This window comes from Chelonia mydas, chromosome 8 (genome assembly GCF_015237465.2).
Source record: "Chelonia mydas isolate rCheMyd1 chromosome 8, rCheMyd1.pri.v2, whole genome shotgun sequence".
Lineage (NCBI taxonomy): Eukaryota > Metazoa > Chordata > Testudines > Cheloniidae > Chelonia > Chelonia mydas.
In genome coordinates, this window is record NC_057854.1 from 18,523,760 (window position 1) to 18,537,944 (window position 14,185).

The 14,185-nt window shown below is 44.6% G+C and overlaps 1 protein-coding gene across 10 annotated transcripts in view; it reads left to right on the plus strand.

Moving 5' to 3' along the window:
* Positions 1-182: 182 nt before the first annotated feature.
* Positions 183-14,185, plus strand: part of STK32A (serine/threonine kinase 32A) — a 96,426-nt gene continuing 82,423 nt past the window's right edge. For 3 of the 10 annotated variants that reach the window (XR_006292754.1, XM_043553078.1, XM_043553082.1), the window contains exons 1-3: positions 341-478; positions 1,871-1,922; positions 2,051-3,304. The gene's annotated coding sequence lies outside the window, so the exon portion shown is untranslated. Of the gene's footprint in view, positions 479-1,870; positions 1,923-2,050; positions 3,305-7,899; positions 8,483-14,185 lie in introns of those variants that run through there. The other 7 variants (XR_006292756.1, XM_043553081.1, XR_006292759.1 and 4 more) reach the window with 7 other exon arrangements.

Here is a 14,185-nt window from a genome sequence, read left to right on the forward strand (position 1 = left end):
GCAGCATTTCACATGATCTGCTGAAGACAATGACTCCCTTATATCTTTTCAAACTCAGCCCTGTAGCCTCGGAGAAGGAAACTTCTTTCATGATTCAGGTTTTAAACAAATCTCGTGTCTTGTGACTTTGAGGGCTCTTCAGAGAGAGAATAGATGATCCCTTTGTTTTTTCTGCATTGTTCAGTAACAGACGAGCATCTATAATGGCCCAGATCACTCAGCAGCGGATAAACATTTTTATTTTTATTTTTTTGAAATCCTGGGCTGGAGTAAATGGACATATCTCCATTGGAGTCAGTGGAGTTACACCAGCTGAGGAGCTGGCCCACTGAAGGACCCCGGTCCCTGCTGTGGAATAACATACCCATGAGGATCAATCAGAGGCATTTGCAAGCAGATCTGCTGCTGTCTGAAGCTCACCAAAGTCGAGCTCTGTGGGACCAGCAAATGGAAGAGATTTCAGAGGCATCCCATCCTGGTAGGTTTAAACCACAAGGAGCAGACATTGGAGTGATCAGTCACCACACTAGGTGGCAATACTAGTACTTGATTGAGATACCAGGTGTGTGTCGAGGGAAGGGTGTGGCTGGGAGCACTGGAATCGACTCCTGGATCTTGTCTTGTTCTTCAGGCAGCACAGGGTGACAAGTATAGCTTTGGACAACATTGACCCCTTGTGGCCAGTGAGAGAATAGCATTGTCAGTTTCTGAAAGGAGGCTGGATGAGATCTCCAGGAGTGGACGAATAACAAAAGCAACATAGGATGGGACCTTTGTTCATAGGTGCACCCATGAGAAAAAAATGGGTGCACCCACTGGCAGCCCCAAGGATCAGCTCCTCCCCCTCCCCCACAGTCCTGCCCACCACAATCAGCTGTTCAGTGGTGTGCCAGAGGCGCTGGGGGGAAGGGAGCAGGGGCAGGAAGGGAGGTGGAGATCAGGAAGGGGTAGAGGTGGGATCTTGGGGGAAGGGGTGAAGGGGGGGGGGCGTGGGGCGGAGTAGCGGGTGTTGAGCACCCCTCAGGAACTGAAGAAGTTGGCACCTCTGCCTTTGTTGCTCAGGGAGGAACATTAAGAGGGGCTAAATGAAGGACTTATCTACACACAGGTTAACATTCTTAAAATTGGTTAGGTAAATCTATCTCTATGCTCTTCATGTCAGAGGTGGGGAGTGTTCAAAACTCCAACTTCATTGGAAGTTGAAAATGCTAAGCGTGTCTGAAAAATCAGGCCTTTGGGGCAGTAGGAAGAGTTGTCAGGTTTTCAGCAATACACTTAACCCCCCCCCCCCCCCAGATATTTGGAAGAAATATCACACTAAACATCCATGACCCAACAATTGTGCTAAATGGGTTCAGTCTTGCAGGACCTGGAATTCCAGGATCGTCTTGTTTTACAGCTTTTGGAATTTTTTAAACATCAAGATTTTAATAGGACAGCAACTTAATTTTGGACCCAGTCCTGCAAATCTTTAGGGTCATGTCTACACTGCAGGCAGTATGGCAGCTCAGCTGCAGCTATGCCACTGTAGTGCCACAGCGTAGATGCTTCCATGGCAACAGAAGGGGTTTTTCCATCGATGTAGGTAATCCACTGAAGGGTCAAAATCCATTGCTGCTTATGTAAAACCCGATATATGGATTGTGTCAGCTCTTTTTACAAGGTCCAAAGTCCAGAGTTTGGTCAAGAGGTCAGAGGTCTAGCAAATAGTGATTAGCTAAGAGAAGCAGAATAAACAAAAGATAACCTTGCTTTTGCGAAGATAAGCCTGGTCAGCAAAACGCCAGATGCTGGGAGCAATAATTGACTTATTTAAAGTTGCAAACAGAACAAAGAGGTCCTGTTTTTGTTGTGTTTGTTTCTTCTGTAGGGAGATGTTCTTCCCACACACCAACCTTGCGTGTATGAAAGGATTCAAGCAGGTCAGTATAAGATATGGCCTTATCCCTTTCCCAGAGACCAATGCCTGCCTTAAAAACACAAATAAGCAACTTGAAAGACAATCTTTATTGCCGTATACTTTTCACTGTTTCTTTGCTTTTACCCCTAGATATGTACCTGTTGGACAAGCAGAGGAGTTGCTTCATTCCTATGGACCCCAAATTGAATTCAGCATACATATATTTTATACTAATACATTTTATTGAAGTACTAATTAAATGTTACTTGTTAACCTGAAACCATGGGCAGAGACATTATGTAACCTTTGACCATTGGCTACTGTGCTTATCTTATCTTGCCGCTAGATCTATCGGGGTTTGGGACTACTTACCCAGTCACTTCCCCCCCCCCCCATGGAGAATCCATATAATCCATTGTAATGAATTCATTGACAGTGTCTCGGGGGACTACTTACCCAGTCACTCCCCCCCCCCCCATGGAGAATCCATATAATCCATTGTAATGAATTCATTGACAGTGTCTCTGAGCCCGATAAGCAAGGTGACACTCCACCAGCGCTGTGCATAATAAACTCCTGTGCTTGACTTCTACATGGTATGGATTTATGTTCCTTTTTCCACCTCCCTGAGAGGTGGTAGCTAGGTTGATGGAATATTTTTTCCATTGATCTAGCTGTGTCTATGTTGGGGGTTTTTCAGATTAATTATGGCGCTTCAGTGATTTAGCCAGGTTGATCTAAATTTTAAGGATAGGTCAGGCCTTAAACTTTCCGATCATTTGTAGTTGCAGTTCTGTTAAAATCAAAGTACTAGCACGACATTACCAATAGTTCTAAAATAATCCTCTACAGCAGCAGCATGATCTTGAATGTTCAGCCCCTACACAGGGCCTGCAGGATTCATTTCACTAATCATTCTAACAGCCACTTTTCAGATGAAATGTGCCAGCTGTTTAACAGCACGGAGCAACTATTAGGCAAGCAGTTAGGGCAGGAGTACTGTATCCCACTGAATCTGCAGAGATGGTTTGACATGGGATAGTTGCCTGATTTGAGCAAGACACTGAAGTTAATACCCCTACTCATTGCAAAAGAGTCATGGGATCTTTAGTGACCACTGGAGTCAAGACCTTATTTTTGCTCTCTTTTCCCTCTGGACTCTATTCCTTGTGTCCAGTGTTTCCTCCGTGGAGAAGGAAAGAGATCATGTGGCATACAATGTTGATCTGTTTTTTAAATAACTGATCAAAATATAGGAGTAAGACATTAGAGAATATTTTAAAAATAAAGTTTTCTGAAATTTATTTCATTTGCATCACTGCCTTGTCTCCACTAGGGGGCCCCCAGAGATCTCCAGAATGGCTTCAACATCGCTCCTTCTTCCTTTAAATTCTTTGAAATAAGGTAAGAACTTAAAAGCAAATTTCTATTTTCTGTTTAGTGGTCAGTGCTCTCGTTAGTACTGTTCCCTTCCTTACAGTATTGCTTTCTCTTTGTAGGGAGTTTTAAATAGAGACAACGTGGTCCAATGGCTGTGGGGCATTGCTGCTCAGGGGACTTGGGTTCCATTCCCAGCTCTGCCACTGACCTGCTGTGGGGCCTTGAGCAAGTCACTTCACCTCTTGGTGTCTTTGCTTTGTCTATAGAGGCAGTAAGCTCTTTGAGGCAGGGACTATCATTGACACAGTGCCAAGCATGATGGGCCTGTAGGTGCTACTGTGGGTCAGATGTTACTGTTTCTGCCTGCATTTTCTTGCCACTTTTGGGGCACGTTTTATAAGTACCGTTGGATTTGTATTTTGAGGTCAATGGGTGTTTGGACTGCGGCTCAGGCACCATGGGTAGCAGCGCCATTATAAAACACCTACTGAGAGGCCTCTTCCATCAGCAGCTTATTTACCAGAGCCCAGGCTGTGACAGGATTAGGGGCCAGTTCTGAGTGTTATCTGCTACATGTGAAAGACCAGAGCCTGTCTCCACTGCCTGGCCAAATAGCCAAGTTGGGCAAATGTGTGGCAGGGGGAGTGGGGTAGGATAGGAGGATCACTGAGGATAATGGAGGATACAGATCATTACCCTGGCCTCTCCATGCCCTAAACCCAACTCACCACACCCCTAACACACTGTCAGCAGATGGTGCTTGATGGTAACAGTGAGTTAAGTAACTGAGTTCTAGTGCTGGGGCTAGTCTTTTGGTGCAGAAAGTCCTGGGTTCTATTCCCACGGATGAGTTCCTCCAGATGGGATCTGTCTAGTACATCGAATTAACTACTTTGGGGTAGAACCAATCAAAGAAATTTGAATTTTTATTTTTTTCAATAAGAAATAAGAATACAGTATTCATGAATGTTTTTGTGCAATAGGAGACTCTGTTTTCAGTCAAGGGGAAAGATTTCCAAAAGCACCTAATGACTCAGGTGCCTGAGTCCCTTATGGTATGTCTACACTGCAGCAGGAACATGCCTCCCAGACCAGGTAGACAGACTTGGGCTGTCAGGGCTCATGCTAACATGCTGAAAATAGCGGTGGAGACATAGCCGCTCAGGCTGCCGCTCCGGCTCTCAAGCCCGTCTGGCCTCCTAGAGAGCCTGGCCTGCAGCATCTACACAGGTACTTTTAGCATGCTAGCTCAAGTCCCGTTAGCATGTGTCTGTCTGGGCTGGGTGGCTCATCCCAGCTGCAGTGTAGACAAACCCTTAGGCAGTTTTCAAAATGTTACTCTACCTCTACTTTGGAGCCTTTGAACACAGTGGGATGAGTCTGGTGTATCCCTGTAGACAGGCATCCTTGTCTCTGGGGCGCCCTGTGTGCCCAGACACAGCATTGCAGGGGACTTTGCCTCCAATATTCTCTCTGACAGCCATCTGCTCTGCCGGTCCCTTCTCTGTACTCCCTTCCCGGGTCTGCTGTGGCTCAGCCCTCTGACCAAGTCATGGAGAGTTCAGTCCCCTTCGAGGGTTAATTAAAGGTCCAGCTCCAAGGCCAAAATCAAATACTCCAAACTAGTAGTTCTTCTGCCCCTCAGACTCCATCATATCTTCTGTTTCTTCTCCGGCTGGATTCCTCTGCAGCCTTCCTTCCCCAGGGATTCTGACAGCTGATGGATACCCTGCTGGAGTTCTTCTCATAACTGCCAGTTCTTCTGGCCCATCTGGGCTTTTCTTCTCCTCATAGGTCCTGGTTCCTCACACAGGAACCTACTCTGCTCCCTATGGGTCTCAGTCTGTCTCTTCCCGGAGGGGCCCTCCCCTTTTTCCTCCCTGCAGGGGCTCCTCCTCTCTGCTTGCTTCTCAGCTCTATTTAAAGTTTAGCTCCACCTCTTCCTGCCAGGAGGCAGTTAATCAATCACACTCCGGGTGGGGAGCATGACTGACTGGGGTCAGTTTCTAATTAAGCCCCATTACACGCAGCTGGGGTCACTAATTAGCTCTTAGTTATCAGCTCATGAGAGAGGCTGAGGGTTAGTTGCTAGGTCATGGGCAAGGCCGAGCCCAGCTTGCCTCAAAGGGCCATGACAGTCCAGTCCATGACAGTCCCGTTCCCTAGTTGAACAGAGCTGTGCCTGGTACATGTGCCCGCTGCCCACATAGGCTGGGCTGGGGGAAGTTCCATGGGGTTGCGGAAATATATCAGGAGAGCTGCCTTTTCTGGTGTCCTGACTTCTGTCTGCAGGCCTGGCCAGTGACCCTGTTTTAATATAGTTGATTGATGTTGTTTTACTGGACCACGAGAGCTGCAGTGAACAAAGCTGGATCAATATTTATTTATTTTTGATTTACGAGAACAAACAAAACTCCATCCTGGTGTGGCCTTACGCCCCATATTCTTCATAGTAATATTGTTATGATATAATTATGGCAAAACGATGATGTATTTTATGTAAGATAGGCCATGTGAGATATCATTGAATAGGTTATGATTCACTGAATATAATTATCCTATTTGTATGCATGTATCGTTTTGGTATCTGAAGTTAGGAATGTTGTCTATGCATCTATTACAAATGTGTTTATACCTGGGGAACTCCCACGAGGCAGACATCAGTCTAGATGGCTGGCTGGGAAGGGCTGTTAGGGAAAACAATAGGTCTTAGAAGATGCTAATATCCCACCAGGGAGCCTTCCTGAGGACATTACAAACAGCCTCTGACTCATGGCTGCTATGGCCCTACAGAGACATGTGACCCCGTCACCTGGTACTAGACTCCATCATAGAATATCAATGTTTTTCCACTGAAAGGCGTTGGAACTAAAAAGTTGGAGACAAAAGGTTCCTGCCATATGCAAAAGCTATTTAAGGCGGGAGTGACATCATTGAGGTTCTTCACTGACTCCCCGGCCAAAGGAGACACTTGGAAACACCTGAGAAACAAGGACTGAACTGGGGGGAGAAGGGTTGAACCCCAGCTAGAGGAATTTCTAGCCTGGGAAAGGTTTAGCTGGGCTTTTTGCAGCTTGGCCTCTAGAATCTCTGCAAACTGTCTAAACCAACAATTAGGGTGAGAATTTGCAGGGGAGCAGAGCCACAGTTCCACCTTCTGTTCCTTTCTCCCTGCCCTGTTGGTGGTGAGCTGCCCCTGGTGGGTGGAGGAGGGAAAAAGTGGTAGCAGGAGTGGAGGGGGCTGCAGTTTTGGCCTGCCCATGTGCAGTCTCTTACTCCTTTTGCCCCCATTGCACAGTTGTGTAAAGTGTATGGGGGGCATGATGATTCCTGTTGTGAAAAAATCTGCACCATATGCTGTCAGTGGGATCTCATTTTGGCTTCAGTAGTGGGCGGAGCTTGCTTTGGGTTGGATTTGAGACTGTACCAGCACATGCCGTCTGACCCCTGAGAGGAAGGATAAGCCACTGGCTAGGGCATTAGCCAGAAACCTGGGTTCAATTCCCTGCTCTGCCAGAGACGTCTGTGTGACCTTGGGCAAGCCACTTTGCCTTTCTGTGCCTCTGTTTCCATCTGTAAGATGGGGATAATAGCACTGCCCTACCTCATGGGGGTGTTGTGGGGAAAGTATGTTAAAGGTTGTGAGGTGCTCAGAGACTAGGATGATGGGGGCCATATAAGTACCTAGGAGAGATTACAACAGCCATAGTGGAGACAGGCATTCTCAGCTCGCTTCAAAGATAGGAGGGCAACCCAGCCCTTCTTCTGCAAGGCGAAAGGCACTATATTATTAGTGCAACAATTTATTATTTATTATTTGTATTCATGAGTGTTGGAAGCACCATGATGTGTCTGCTTCTTGACAGGAGTCTTTAACACAGGGATTTAGCTGGATAGTTAGGAAGAAGATGAGTAAATTGGGCTTGATCCTTCAAGGTGCTGAACACTTTGGCCCTGATCCAGCAAAGCACTTAAGCATCTGCTTAACTCTAAATTTATAAATCATCCCATTGACGGCAATGGGGATTACCCACATCCTTGAAGTTAAGCATGTATTTAAGAGCTTTGCTGGGTTGAAGCCATGGTGCTCAGCAGCTTGCAGGATCGAGCCCTTTCTGCAGAGAGGAAGGCAGGGGGCAATTGCCTGTTTTGCAAAGAGAAAGAGTGCATGGGTCAGGGAAATTCAGCCTAGGTCAGTGATCCTGGCCACCCCTCCCTCCATGTGATTTTAAATCAGTAGCAGAATGTATAACCTCACATCTCTTAAAAAATAATTTTCTAAAGCACTGTTCCAAACAAAGACAGTCCTGTTTCCATCACAAGTTGGGGGTGGGGGAATCCTGCCTAGAAGTAGCAGAGTGATCAGAAAAGATTGTCTTTGCCCTTGACCTGTGAAATGTCTCATTATGGGATCTCTGAAAAGTGCTGATCTGTTAAGTGTTTAAGCGACACAATGTGCCTTCGATGCTTCTGCAGTTGGAGAACCGGTGCCAATCTGATCAGCATTAAGTACAGTTGCAGAGGTTTGCCACATCCTAGAGCTATCACTTTGCCTTACCTCACTAATAACACTCCCCATTTATTCCACTCTCCCCCCTCCCACCTTACTTCCTCCCTTGTGTCAGTGTGTGCATGCATTTGCATGTCTTTCTATCTGCTCTCTGGTGTATTTTACCTCTTGTGACAGCTGCAGGCTCCTCCTGCAATCTGCAAAGGGAAACTTCCCTGCAATAGGCTTGGCTCTTCCTCTCTGATCCCAAGTCCACTTGCCTCAAACTAAGACTCCCCAGAAAGGAAACTTGGCTCCCTCCCTTCCCCCCATCTGTCCAAACTGCATAGCAGTGCAGTGCCCACAGCTGCTATTTTTCCTGAGCTGCAGCTTCAGGTTGTTGCTGCTCTACTCCTGGCTACTGTTTCAGTCTCTTTGCTGCTTTCTCCCCTCTCTCAAGGTAGGTGGTTTCTTTTTTTTTTTGACTCCCTAAGATCTCTCACCAGTAACTGCATCATCCCCTTACTGATCTGCTTTCAGCATGATTTTAATTCCTCGGGGGGGATGACAGTGTAATAGTTGGCTAGTGCTTTGAATGTTTACATTTTGCAGCAGTATCTTAGTCACTTTCTGGAATATTGCAGATGTCTCAAAGCGCGGAAGCTGCAAAGGAAGAATGCTAAAGGAGCAACGGCTCAGGATCAGAAGCAAAGGTGCTTCAAAGTAAAGTCTGCTCCCTTCTGAACTTTCTTCTCTGTGACTAAGTGTTTGCAAGGGGGCTCAGAATACTGTGTAATTTCTTTGGGGGAAGCAACTTAGGATAGTCAGTGGTCCAAGTTGTCCTGTATCACAGCTGTGGTAGTGTCCAGTACCGACCGGATGCTTCAGAGGAACGTGTAAAAAACCCCTAATTAGTAATTAGATGATAATGTACCCCTGGGGAAGTTTTCTTCTACCCCCATGCACAGTGGTTGGCTTATGTTCTGGTGGATGTGTGTTTATAACCCTTTTTGAATGACTGTTCTAGGTAGTGTAACTGTGGCTATTCTTATTATTCATATACATCTGTTCTTAATCCTACGGGGCTCTTGCTCCATTGTAGAGGAAGTGCTACTTGCACTGTGAGATTAAACCCCTTGAGGCAATTGTTAAATAGCTGTGCCTTTTCTTTTTCTTTTAATGTCTGTGGATAAAATAGCTGGTCTTAAAGAAAACAAAGGAGACACGACAATGAGTCTGCAGGTGCTTTGATGTCAACCCTTCCCTGCCTCCCTCCCCCAATCCAAGTGAGGGCTTCCCATCCGTATAAACATGCTGATGACCAGTGCCACTCTTAACAAGGCATAGGGCGCACTGGTCATTAGAGCCTTTGCCATTCTGTTAATGGAACAGTGAATGATTCGATCATGAAGGCGAATGCTAACCTAAAGCATTAGCATAGCTCTAGGTCTAGGGAAAGACCAGTGGCTGATTTTCACGGTTAAGCAATGCTTGGTGAATTTAAAAAGGGAAACAGCAAAAAGTGTAGAAGGATTATCCTCTCATAGGATGGCTTTATTTTAAATAAATTACAGCCAAGTCTCCCATTTTACCCCAAACATCCTCTCTGAAGCCAGCTTAACTGAAAGCAAGACCTGTGTCCCTCTGGATAGGTCCTGCGGAGGTACTGCCAAGATGTTGTACTGGAGTTCATAGCTTTTTCATTTACAAGGACTCATAAAGGAAAGGGCAACAGACCTCTCACAAGTCTTGGGAGACAGGCCAGTCCTTGCCTACAGACAGCCCCCCAACCTGAAGCAAATACTCACCAGCAACCACATACCACACAACAGAACCACTAACCCCGGAACCTATCCTTGCAACAAAGCCCATTGCCAACTGTGCCCACATATCTATTCAGGGGACACCATCACAGAGCCTAGTAACATCAGCCACACTATCAGAGGCTCGTTCACCTGCACATCCACCAATGTGATATATGCCATCATGTGCCAGCAATGCCCCTCTGCCATGTACATTGGTCAAACTGGACAGTCTTTACGTAAAAGAATAAATGGACACAAATCAGATGTCAAGAATTATAACATTCATAAACCAGTCAGAGAAACACTTCAATCTCTCTGGTCACGCGATTACAGACATGAAAGTTGCAATTCTTCAACAAAAAAACTTCAAATCCAGACTCCAGCGAGAAACTGTTGAATTGGAATTCATTTGCAAATTGGATACAATTAACTTAGGCTTAAATAGAGACTGGGAGTGGCTAAGTCATTATGCAAGGTAACCTATTTCCCCTTGTTTTCCTAACCCCCCCCCCCTTCGTCAGACGTTCTTGTTAAACCCTGGATTTGTCCTGGAAATGGCCCACCTTGATTATCATACACATTGTAAGGAGAGTGATCACTTTAGATAAGCTATTACCAGCAGGAGAGTGGGGTGGAAGGAGGTATTTTTTCATGCTTTGTGTGTGTAAAAAGATCTTCTACATTTTCCACAGTATGCATCTGATGAAGTGAGCTGTAGCTCACGAAAGCTTATGCTCAAATAAATTGGTTAGTCTCTAAGGTGCCACAAGTACTCCTTTTCTTTTTGTGAATACAGACTAACATGGCTGTTACTCTGAGATCTCTAACAGTTGCTGGTGGTCGCTTTGCTATAATGTGAGGGCATCACTATGGGATCCTGTTTTATGGCCATTATCACAACATAATGTCATATAGGCTGTGTTTTGAGTTTATTAGTAGATGTGAAGTACCTATCCTCACTGCAGCCTTTTACTGTAGTAAGAGCAAAGCATCCTTCTGATGTGTTCTTGTTTGCTCAGAGAGTAAGTTCTGTAGGGGGAAAAGAGTTGCCCTTGGGGATATGTTAAAGGTCTGGAGTGATTCCTCAGCCTGTTCAGTTTAAAGACAGCAGCAGAAATCATGCTCTGATTTGTTTTATTATTGGAGATGTTTTCAGCCCTGTGAAATGAGCACTTGGGGTTCAGAGTTTTTTTTAATAGTTTGCATCATTTTTAGCCTTTTGTAAAAAGCAAACTTTCTCACTCTTTGCTAGTGAAAGTGAGCTCTGAGCGAGAGCTCAATTGCAGCAGTTCAAATGAATTGCCATTAGCTTGAACTTATAAAATGCTGTGGAGATGGGATGCATTGTGGGCCTGATTCTGCATGGTGCGGGCATCCCCTGTGAGGTACTGAGTGCTCTCAACTCCTGTTAACATCATGGGGAAGTGAGGATGCTGAACTTCTCGTACTGGTACTCGGCACCTCACAGGATCAGCCTCTCCTAAATTGCTGATGGTGATTAGTTTGAAGTAGTACAGGATCAGTGATGAATGCATGTCCTATGCTGTAATAATTTTACTTCAGAAAGGGAAATAAAATATATTTTAGAAAAAGTACTATTAACTGCCAGATTTTGTTACCCTTACTGACATTAAATGGTACCTTTCTCGGCAAGTCATCCTGTGGAGGCCAAAGAGGTTACTCATGGAGTAAAGCACTCTTCGACACGAGTAAGGTTATTGGAATCTGGCTTTAAGGTCAAAGATGAACCCAAATCAAATCTCCTGCTACAAAGGGGAGGAGTGGGTTGGAATCCAATTGCAGATCCAGGTCTGAATTGCACAAATCGCCAGTTTCTTTAGAATGGGTTGAATCCATCCCCTAGAACTGACACTTCCAACTCCGAACTTCAGAATGTTAGAAATCCCAAACTAAAATGAGTGGCTTGGGCCCATTTTATTCAGCTCTCAAGTCGGGAGAGACTTAAACACTTGCTTAACTTTTGACTTCAAGGGGACTTCTGCACATTCTTAGCGTTAACCTTTCCTGACTCAGGGTCTGAGGCTGGCTGAGAGTTTGTGCTATTGCATCGCTAAGCTTTGGAAAGAAAAACAAAAGTTAGCGAGAAGAAGCTGGAGTGTGAAGCTGCGGGGAAAATGGAATCGGGCAGGAAAGAGGATGGGTTGGTGAGAGGTGAGCTAGTGTGTTTGTTTATGTGAGAGAGAACTCACAGCCAGGAGGGAGTCAAAAGCTTAGTCAGGGGAGACAAACCACATGGGTCAAGGTCATAGGAGCTGGTTGCCCTTCTTTCTCTGTTTCAAATATCTTTACTGATTGAAGATGAATAAAACAAGCCCCACTCCCACAATCAAGCCCCACTCATGAAGCCAGTCTTGGAAAGAAACCTCCTCTGTGTTTCTCTTTCTCTGTTTGCTGTAGCATTCATCTCACTCTGTTCTGTAGTCTCCTTTCCAAGCTGCGTATGATCAGCACCCTCTTCCCACCTCGTTGGGTCTGCTCTTGCACTACAGCGCTGCCTGGCTCTGCTCAGTTTTCTGCCATGATCCCTGGATAATGAAGATGTCACAGTTCTCCAGAGTTCCACATTCCATTTGGCCTAGTATGCGTTTCATTCTACGATGGGCATTTTTGGCCAACTTTATCTTTTTTTATTTTAAGCAGCGTTTGCAACCAATCCGTTTTGCTGCCCCATCTGTCTTCTTTCCCCCCCCCTCATTCTCTCCCCACATGACTTCCTTTCTAACTTCATAGTGATTTTCATCTGTCCAAAGAAGACCAAATGAATAAAATGTTAACCATTTTAGCATCTGATCCAGCAGTCCTTACTTGGATACAAGTCCCATTGACCTACCATGGCAGTTTTGACTGAGCAAGGCTTCAGGTTCATATCCATAATCTTTCCTTCGACCTCTGTGTATTGTGTTTTAATGATCCTTCCTTTTTTATGTTGCAATTCTGAGAGTTTTGCCACTTTTAATTAAATCATGTTGCTTGCTGAATCAACCTGTTAGTTCTGCTTATAAAGGGTAGTTCCCATTTTTTTAATTAGCTTGCATTCTACCCTTAAATGGTCACAGAAAAATCTGAATCGCCTGCAAAGCCTCCCTTGCAGGGTTGAAGCCCTCCCACCCATGGATGGACCTGTACACTGTTATTCTCTCATTTTAATCTCTGAACAGGATCTACCTATGACAGGGAATAAGCGCGCTGTGTGTGTGTGTGTGGCTTGAGGTGCTTATATAAAAATAAGCCTATATTAATGGTCTGTATGTAAACACGTAAAGGATGAGCTGTCCAGTAGGTGAGTTATAACATCATCTGCGGCTCATCCCGTCACCCTAGAACTCTAATTATCTGCAGTGGGAACTCTGGCTACCAAAAGAATAATGAATTGAGTTCCTAATGATTACAGTAGAGGGTCTGAGACTCAGGACTCGCGGGTTTTATTCCTGGCTCTGCATCTAGCTTGCTGTGTGATTTTTAAGCAAAATGTTCTGTGCCTCAGTTTCCCATCTGTAAAATACATAGAGAGGTTTATGATGAACAATTAATATTTGCAAAGAATGTTGAGGTCAGGGTGTGAGGTTCTATGAACATTTAAAGTGGGATTATTCATTAAGATAGTGTTTTGTAGTTACCCCCCGCCCCTCCCACATACACACACTCATACCCTTAAATAACAGACGTAATGGAATTGGAGCTACAGAAGATAAATATGAATAAGTTAAAATATTTCTGTGAAGGAAGTTGAAAGAATAATTACTTTGGCATTCGTAAATAGTCAGTAATGGATGACCATGCCCACAGTAAATTTATTTGACATTCGTAATTAGTCAGTAATGGATAACCATGCCCACTGTAATTGAAAATCAAATTTTACAGTGGATTTATTAAGGGTAAAGAAAAATCTGTAACCTTATGTAATTCCTAAACTGAGTATATCATTTGCCATGAGCTGATTTGCAATTTCCTCTAATTTATTCATTAATTGAAGGAATTCTATTATTTTTAGGAGGTTCTTTTAACTCTCTGACTTGACACAGACAGCTGTGAGTATTTGCTATCTGAGCTGTGTTGGCTAGTTGGGACTGGTCAGACAGGTGACGTGGTATTATTTCTGTTCCCGTGGTTGAATTGAGAATGTCATTACTTCCAGTTTGTCTTCTCACTCCTGGTAACTTAAAACGCGTGACTTTGAAATTCAGTTCCCATGAACTTTCACGCAGTAAAACTTGATTGCATGAAGGTGTGTGGGAAGCAAATACCTGAGGCATGGCTGAAGCAAATTCATTGAGGGCCAGATTTTGATTCCCTACTCACATTACTCACAGCCCTAAAAATGCACAGTGATTATTTGTGGAATTGTTTTTAGTGTTCACTCAGCCCCACCCAGTCTTTCTTGTGCCATAAAGTTCTTTATTTCATTCTCTTTCATACATGCTATTAGATTGCATTTTCAGTAAACACTATATAGAGACAAGGATCTTACATTTTTTGTATGTAAGAACCCAGTGTTACAACTTACCTCCCTGGCATAGTAACATACGCAGCCAGCAGACTTAGAATAATATCATGTTAAAGAGACTGTGGGCCTGATCCTGCACTCCCAGT